The 9526-nt window shown below is 37.2% G+C and overlaps 1 protein-coding gene across 2 annotated transcripts in view; it reads right to left on the reverse strand.

Moving 5' to 3' along the window:
• The window catches only part of Tc2n (tandem C2 domains, nuclear), a 71675-nt gene extending 63223 nt beyond the window's left edge, over positions 1-8452 (reverse strand). Inside the window, exons 1-2 of one of the 2 annotated variants that reach the window (XM_029540931.1) lie at positions 8331-8413; positions 2232-2269 (exon numbers count right to left, since the gene is read on the reverse strand). The gene's annotated coding sequence lies outside the window, so the exon portion shown is untranslated. Of the gene's footprint in view, positions 1-2231; positions 2270-8330 lie in introns of both variants that reach the window. The other variant, XM_021202468.2, reaches the window with a different exon arrangement.
• Between the last annotated feature and the right edge of the window lie 1074 nt (positions 8453-9526).

Genomic DNA, 9526 nt, shown 5'->3' on the forward strand with positions numbered 1-9526 from the left:
CTCCTCCTCCTCCTCCTCTTCCTCCTCTTCCTCCTCCTCCTCCTTCTTCTTCTTTCTTCTTCCTCCTCCTCTTCCTCTTTTCTTCTTCCTCCTTCTCCTCTTCCTCTTCTTCCTCTTCTTCCTCCTTCCTCCTTCTTCCTTTTCCCCCTCCTTTCTTCTTCCTTCTCCTTCTCCTTCTGATCATGTGCCATTGAGAATCTGAGCAACACAAATTGAATAACTACTTCTTCTCCCTTCTCCATTCTCCCTTTCCCCTCCTCTTCCTCTTCTTCCTCCTCCTTTTTCTTTTTGGAGAGGGTGAGCCTGGGAGGACTGAAAAATGAGTGTGATCCAGATTCATGTTGTAAAATTTCCAAATAATCAATAAAAATATTACAAAAAGAGAAAAAAAAAGAACACTGACTCTTTCAGAGGACTGGCATTTGATTCCCAATATCCACATGAGAGATAAGTCTGTAACACTGACACCCTTTTCTGGCCTTTACTACCACTACACTCACATGATACACATACATATAATGCAGGCAAAATACCAATACATATAAAATGTAAATAAATCTTTAGAATATGATGATAGACATCATTTAACACATGAGCCAAAATTATAGCTATTTACATGTACCACCTGTGTTCATAAGCTCCCATTCATCTAGGTTTAGAAGTTATTTTTATGTATTTCAGAGATTAACTCATGTCCATTATATAAGTGGGAAATGTTCTTTTAACCTATCATTTGCTTCTTGATTTGATTACTATGAACTTTTATGAAAAAGGGATTTATATAAGCTTGTAATATAGCTCAGTGGCAAAGTACTTACCTATCATGGGCACAATCCAAAATTTGATGCCCTGAGACAAACACCAAATATGCATATATCTATACATACAAAAATACTACATACATATATGCAAATTAAGTAACTGTTGTCTAAAATGGTTGAGATCAGAAGTGTTTCAGATTTTGGATGTTACAATATTTACACAAAAATGAGATGCATAGGAAGAAAACCAGATCTAAGTATAATTTTTTCATATACACCTTATATATTCAAAAATAATTTTGTACAGGAAACAAAGTTCCATGGTATGAAAATTTCTACTTATAGCATTACATTAACACTGAAGTTTCAGATTCTGAAGCACTTTGGGTATATAAACACATTAACTATATGCCTACATATATAATTATATCTATGATTTTCATTTTTGCAGCTAGACTAAGTCATAGTAAAGCTCTCCATATCTAGGTCATAAATAATTTATCCTTTTTTTTCTTCATGTTATTTTAAATTACTATGTTAATTTTTTGTATGCACATCCTGGTGTATGGTATGTAAAATGTGTCCAAATATATCTTTTCCAAGTTGATTATCCCAGTACCACAAACACCACATATTCAAAATCCCATGTGCTTACTTCAGCAGCACATATATTAAAACTAGAGTGATATGGAGATTAGGATGGCCTTATGTAGAAATGATATGTAAATTTGTGAGGCAGTCCATATTGTTATGTCCATACTTGGAGACATACACACCCTTGTAAAATAATAAATAAATAAAACACATATTTTAATTTTTTTTATTTTCCCCATACCATTAGAATGCTCCCTTTATTAAAATACTAAATTTCCATGTATAATTGGGAGTGTTTCTATATTTTTTATTCTCTTCCATTGGTCAATATATTCCTGTATTTGATACATTATTTTAGTTTTAAAAAGATTAAAATATATAGCAGGGCTACCCATACTTACTGCACTTAATTTTCAGCTTTTTCTTAGCTAGTCATATTTGCTTGATCTTACCAAAATTACCTTTACAATCTGGTCTAACTATAAGAGAAAAAATCTTAATGACATTTTCATTGAGAACATTTATAAAAATGAGAACATTTATAAAAACTGACATCTTATGGATATGTATTTATAATAGTTTACTTGATTATTTTACATTCATATTTTGAATTGAATGAACCAAATCCAAATGGGCAAAGAATTTGGTATTCCTCCAAGTTAACAAATGGCCAATAAACATGAAAAAAGGATCAACTTCAATGACTATAAGGAAAATACAAATAAAATTACAATGAAATATCACTTTTCAAAGTGTATATTGAAAACAAAACCTAAGAAGAAAAACTGGAATATCACATTGCTGCTAAGATTGTAAAGTGGTACAAATTTGTTAAAAAATATCATGGTCTTCCTCAAAAACTTCACTAAAACTTACCATATGACCCAGGAATCCTATTTCTGGTTTAATAATACCTATGAAAATGAAAAACATATTTTCATGCAAAAAGAAAAAGAAAAACCTGAACACAAATGTTCATAGTGGTCATACTTGAAAGAGTAAATAAATAGAAACAGTCTACCACCCATGAAAAAATAAAATGTGACATGTATTTGCCTATACCGCAGGTATTATTCAACCAAAATAAATGAGGTACCTCTCATGCTCTGTCATGTAGAAGCTTTAGAAACAATATGTTAAGTAAAAGAAGACATGGAGATCAGATTACATGATTCTTTTCAAAGGCAAATCCAGAGACACAAGATAAATAAGTGGTTGCTAGAAACTGGAGAAAAGTAGGAAGTTACTTTAATACAAATGGATACAATGTTCCTTTTAGGGAAGCAGTTCTCACCCTGTGGGTCATGACCCCTTTGGACCCATATCATATCCTGTGTATCAGATATTTACACTGTGATTCATAACAATAGCAAAATTACAGTTATGGAGTAGCCACAAAGTAATTCTTTGGCTAGGGGTCACCACAATATGAGGAATTGTATAAAAGGGTCACTACCTTAGTAAGGTTGAGAACCACTATTTCAGGGGAACCACAAGCAGTCTTGTGGTTTACTGAATGGTATAATTTAACAGGGTAAATTTCATTAAATTTTTTTTTAATGTATCAAAGATAACCACCTCGCCACACCCTTTACTTCACTCACCCTCATTTGGCTTATCTGATGGTCACAACTTGCCAAAAACAGGCTTTTCTCACCTTTCTATTTTAGTTAAGTATCGTGGCAATTTTGCTTTGCAGTGTTCTGTTTCTTTGAAGAAGGTAGAGTAATTTTTTACTTCATTTTCAATAAATCAGCCCTTGGGATCTTAGAATTAGGGGCAGAAGCTCTCTCTTTAACTTATCTTCAAGGCACTCTGGATGTATTCCAAGTGGCCTCCACACTACAAATACCCAAAGTATTTCACAGCCATCAAGTTCCCCTAGTTAAGCAAATACCCTTCAAGCAAATAGAACTTAAGAGCTCCTTACTCTCATATTTCCAGCATTCTTTTAGTTTTCTGACATGTCAATTCCCATTTCTTAGGCTATAGTATCCTTAGTTGTTTTCTACGTAAAAATTGCTCCAAATTGCAACTTACCATGTTTACAAAATAAAGTCCATGTCTACTTTTTAACTTAAAATTAGCTTTGGTGAAATAGGACAAGATTTAAACCCAATATGGTTTACATTATATCGACTTAGGGAGTGTTTGTTTGTTTGTTTGTGTTTTGTTTGTGTTTCACCTAAAGTGATTACAGTACTTGTTCAAAAATAAAGCAATATATTATAAAGAGTAAAAGCTTACTTCTAAAAGGAAAAGGAAAAATAATGTGAGAAGTCTAGTTTTACAAGAAACATAGAATAGTGTCAAGGCTCTTTAAAGCAAGCCTATAAAGCAAGGACACATAAACAGCTCAAAGAAATAATAACTAAAACACATTCACAAATACACAGGAAGTGACACATGAAAGGGATCACTAAGATGAAAATCAGAGCATTCAACAAATAAATTACCCTTACTCATATTGGGGGAAAAGACACTAAACTGGATTCCGCCCCCCCCCCCACCTCACATACACACAAGAAAATAATTACACATAAGTTAAGGCTATAAATATGAAAGAATCTTTCCCCTTTTTGTGGTACTAAAGATGAAACCCACATACATAGCAAGCACTCTACCACTAAGCAATACTTCTAGCTCTAGTTTTTTGAGGCAAGGTTTTGCTACTTGGTAGTTTACGCTTACCTTGAAGTAGCAATGTATGTAGGCTAGCTGGCTTTCTGCTATGATAGCATACTTCCTAAGCATTTTTTTCAAAATTAATTTATTGTATACATAAGGGCACAAGTGCCACTCTGTGCTTGTAGAAATCAAAGAGCAACTTTTGGATAGTTGGTTCTCTCCTTCCATCTTGTTTTGGGGAAGGAGCTCTATTGTTTCAGGAACTATACTCACTCCAGACTAGCTGGCCCATGAACTACTACTGGCAGACTTTTCCTTTTATCTCACCATAGAAGTACTGGGGTTATAAATTCATCAGCTTTCTGCTTCTGCTCTTTGTGTTCAAGGATTAAAACTCAGATCATAAGACTTGCAGAACAAGCATTTTCACTCTCCAAACCATTCCCTTGGCCCTAATATCAGTTATAATATACTATTTTTATGGTAGTTTTAGGTGTTACAGAAAATTGAGATACAGACTTTGAAAGATAACATTTTAAAGCTTTCAGCAGAAAACAGAAAACTACATTTTTATAAGATGAAGAAAGGAGAAGATTAAACAATGCACTAAAAGTAGAAACAAAAAAAGTTGACAGGTACAGGCATATTAAAACATAACGGTATGTTTTCAAATGTCACTACAAACTAAAGAAACAAGCTATTTACTGAAAAAAACTGCATGAATGATCAAGTTCAAAATTAGATAAAGAACTTCTAGAAGAAGAAAGAAAGAAAAGACATCCCACAGAACTACATATGATTCAACAGTATCAATAATTAAAGAAATACAAATTAAACCTCCCAAAAGGATACTAACTTTTATACACTAAATCATCAAAAGGAAAATTCCAGGAAATTACAAATGTACAAATTTCTTATGGTAATAAGAATAGTAAGAACACTTACTTATGATAGTATAACTGGTACAAGCACAATATAAAATAACTCAGTATTATCTAGCTAAAACAAAGACCCACAGTTCTACTTTTAGATTCTAAAAGCCAAGGAAATTCATGTACATGGATATAAAGAATCATGGACTGGAAGAGTATCACAAAAACAGCTTTTAATGGCAAAAAGTTAAAAAAAAAAAAAAAAGATGGCAATGTACCTAAACATCCATCAGCAGGATTGTGGGTAAACAGTGGAAAAATCATACAAATAGGATGATACACAACAATAAAAAGCAAATGATCTATAAAATATGAACATGGAAAACTATAAAAAAATATAGTGTGGAAATCATAGAGCAGGATGTGATAATGTGGTAATTCTTCACTTGAGAGGCTGAGACAGGAGAATGGCAAGTTTGAGACCAATCTGAGCTACACAATGACACTCTGTATAAAAATTAAGTCACAGAAATCATATAGTATAATTTATTTTATATTGTACTTCAAAAGAGAGAAAACTAAACAATACAACTTTTAGAAACACATAGCCATGTAATAAAACCATAAAGAAAATGAAAAGGAAAAAAATAGAATGCAAAGAACAGCTTTAAATATATGTCTTATTTCTTAAGCATATGATTATTTGTATTCTTTAAATCTATAGATGTGTTTAATGTCATTTTGCACATATAAAATAATTTCTCAATTACATATTATCAAGAATATGTAGCCAGGCATGGTGGCACACGCCTTTAATCCCAGCACTTGGGAGGCAGAGGCAGGTGGATTTCTGAGTTCGAGGCCAGCCTGGTCTACAGAGTGAGTTCCAGGACAGCCAAGGCTATACAGAGAAACCCTGTCTCGAAAAACCACAAAAAAAAAAAAAAGTGTGAAATATGAAGAAAATTAAAAGTATTCACAATCTTATTATCCTGGCATAACTACAGTTATTTAAAGGAAGCAATTATACACAAATGATGGCATTTCCTCCTCTTTTCATTTACTTTCTTACTTTATCAATGTACAAAACTGTCCCAAAATAAACTGCACATTTTTAAATTTATAGTTAAATAAGCCATATATGAATATTTGGGGGAAAGTATTATCACAACCCAGTAAATTAATATATCTAACATTCCCAAAAGTTACCCAATGGTCCCTTTAATCCATCCCACTTATAGTCTTTCATTGTAACAATTTATTGTAGTTTTTTCATGTTAGTTTACATTTTCTAGAATGTTGTTGAGTAACTGTTTGCATACAGTTTGCATATATTTCATCTTACTATATACTACCAAAAGAGGTTTTCAAAATGACTACAGCAAATTAAACTGATACCAGAAAAAGTATTAGAGTTTCATATTCAATACTTGGTAATTAGACTTTCCCTTTGAACCACCCTTTCCATACTCCTAAGTAATATATTCATTACTCATCTGAACTGTAGAATAATAACAACAAAACTTCGAATGGCGATCAGAACAGAAGTTGTAATCCAAGAGCATTTTCTGTAAATGCATATTAAACCCAAGGCTCTAATTAATATATGCAGCAATTGTGATTTAGTAAAAACACCTGATTTCCACATAAGACATCTAGGAGAATCATTAGGACACACCTGAAGAAGTCGAATGACCCAAAAGCAAGTTTAGAGTATCATAGTACTGGACTTCAAGTGAAATACAATCTAATACAGTTCATAATTGTAGCTTAAATACTAATAGCAACTGCTGAACCCAATATACAAAATGCAGTACTAAAATATCATTATTCACAATTTATAAATAGTGCTATTCATTATGATCAGCTACTTGTTCTGTTTCCAAAATTTGAGAGAAGAAAATGAATTTTAACAAAAAGCTATTCTATGGTCTTTATATTCTTTCCAATTTCACAATAAGCTCCCTTCTAATAACCACTGTTGTCACTGTTCCTAATTTTTCTCAAAATATAGATTCTACACTCACTATTTTTTACTTCTTTATCATCTATTTACAACTCAAATTAATTCAAGTTTGGCTTCTGCCCTTACTATTTGATTCAAAGTATGTATGCTGAAGACAAAGACCCTCTCCACTAGTTACTAAAGTAAACAGTTACTTTATTTCCTGATCCATTTGACTCATGTCACTTGAACACTTCATTAAAACTCTCCTCTCCTGACTCCTATGTCCACTGTCTTCTAGAATTTCTCTTTTTCTTTTCTCAAAGCCTCTTCAGTCTCCTTGGTTGTCTGTACCCATCACTTAAATATTCATAATATCTATGGTCTTTCTCTCTTCTGATTCTGTACCTACTTAAACGTTCTTCTATACCCTTACACAATTTCTGAGTCTGGCTTCAGAAAAACCTATTACCAATAAATCTTGCTGCCAGCTAGACAACACTGCCAGATGTCCTAAAGGAATCTTAACTAGTCCTAAAGGAATCTTAATTCGTTTCCTCTCAACCTGAATTAAGTTCTATTCATGAATAATTATAATTCAAATGAACCAAAGTTCAAGACCTAGTTAAATTTTTGTGAAGGATAAAAAAGTACTCTCTCCTAGTTATAAGGGCAAAATGTTCATTAGCAATCTCGACTGAAAAAAATTGCAAAGGAGATGATAACAAACAAATTCCCTCGAATCTCAGACCCAAAAACTTCCTTCTAGAAATGGTTTTAATCAAGCTGAATATTAAACATGTAGGAAAAAATGGGGGTTGTTGTAGATTCTGTTACAGTAAAAGGGAAAATAAGCTCTACCGACTGCCTACCTACAAAATATTTTAATTACAAAAGCAAAAACTATATGCTCTTCCTTTAAAATATTCTAAACAAATGTTTGGTTTGGCATCTATCTATCAACTTAAATATTCTAGCTCCCTATATTAAAGGAAAATCATAGCAGAGAGTGAGATTTAAAAAAAAAAAAAAAAAAGCACATAAGAGGTAGAAACCATATTGAGAAGTGCAAATAGAAATGTAAACTGGCACTTGCCACCCTTTCGCAGCTTCTCGGAGTCTCCAAAGCTTCGCAGGTAAAGTCCCGCGGGCGGCTGCTGCCTCGCTCGCCTCAGACCGGAGCGCACCTGGGGCTCGCGAACCCGAGCGGGCAGAGGCAGTCTCGGGTCGGCGCCCGGCCGGCCGCTGTCCCGCGTCTCACTGAGGCCACCCGCCCAGCCTCGCGGGGGTCGGCGGGGACCAGCCTCGCCCCACGCCTCCCTCCGGCCTCCGCACCGCGGGCGTCCGATGGGCTCTCGGGAACAGCCGGCGCAGCCAGGCCACCGCGAGCCTGGACAGACGGACGCCCAAGGGTCTCCGAGACTGAAACCACCCGGCGGCGCTGCATCCACGGCCCGAACCCCGCGGCCACAGGCCGCTCTCGCTCGCGCCTCACAGCCCCCAGGAGCCCGCCCGGAGGGAGAGACACACCTGCGTCGCCGCGGTCTGGCGCTCCTCCTGGCGTCTTCACCCGGGGCTCTCGAGAGGCGGGCGCCCTCGCGGCACCCACCGCCAAGGAGGCGCCCTACCGCTTCGGCTGCTTACCTGTAACTGCCACAGCAGCGCTCAGCTCCTCCCAGCACCTCACGCGGCCACGCCCCTTTCCCCGCCCCTCACGCCCCTGTGGGCCCAGGCTCGCTCAGGACCAACAAAACCTCTCCACGCCCCTCACCCCGTCAGGTGCCCCTCCCCCACCCCGAGGTACCGGTCTCCAGGACAGCCCCGGCCCCTCTTGGGGAAGCCCAGTCAATGCCCTTAAGTTGCTACTCCCCCTCCTCTCAGGCTTCCCTGCCCCACGGAGAAAACACACAGGCACACACACACACACACACACACACTCACACTCACTCACTCACAGGCACACAGACACACTCACTCACTCACTCACTCAACAGGTACCCCTCTCCACCACCTCAGAATTCCCGACTCCCAGGACAGCCCCCCCCCCTCCTCGCGTCCGCTCCGCCCCTCAGGGTGGGACTTTCAGCAGGGGCACCTAGAACAACAGTAGGGCTCCAGCTGTCTTGCTTTCTTCCCAGGACCTAGCTGAAGGCTCTGGGCATGCTCACTCCTGAAAGACCAAACCCAACCAGGCAGAACCTGAAGTGTGCTTTTTGATGGAGGTGTCTCTGTACCCTGTTTTCAAAACAGAGAAGTTGGTTTTTTGTGACTTCTAATGCTTTATAAAATGTTTAATTATAAACTGAAAAGATGTTTCAGTGATTTTCTTAAAGACTACTGGGATTTGATTCCCAGAACCGGGGAGGGGAGAAGGGGGAGGGCAGCTCACAATTATCTATAATTCTAGTTGCAGGGGATCCAGCACCCTCTTCTGGCCTCTGTGAGCAGATATACACATGAAGGCAAAACACCATGCATGTAAAATAATAATATAAACTAATTAAATAAATTTTTTCAGATTCCGTTCAAGTCTCTTCACTATGGTTGTTCTGTGTCCTCTACCGCCTGTGTCAACTACAAGGCCATGTATCCCCAACCCCTTTTTTTATTTACATCCCAAATGCTGTTCCCCTTCCCAATCCCTCCCTCATAGAATCCCTACCCCCATCTCCCCTTCCTTTCTCCTCTGAGAGGATGTTCCCCTTGAGTCTCCCCCACCACCCTGG

The sequence above is a fragment of the Mus pahari genome, chromosome 7, assembly GCF_900095145.1.
Source record: "Mus pahari chromosome 7, PAHARI_EIJ_v1.1, whole genome shotgun sequence".
Classification (NCBI taxonomy): Eukaryota; Metazoa; Chordata; class Mammalia; order Rodentia; family Muridae; genus Mus; species Mus pahari.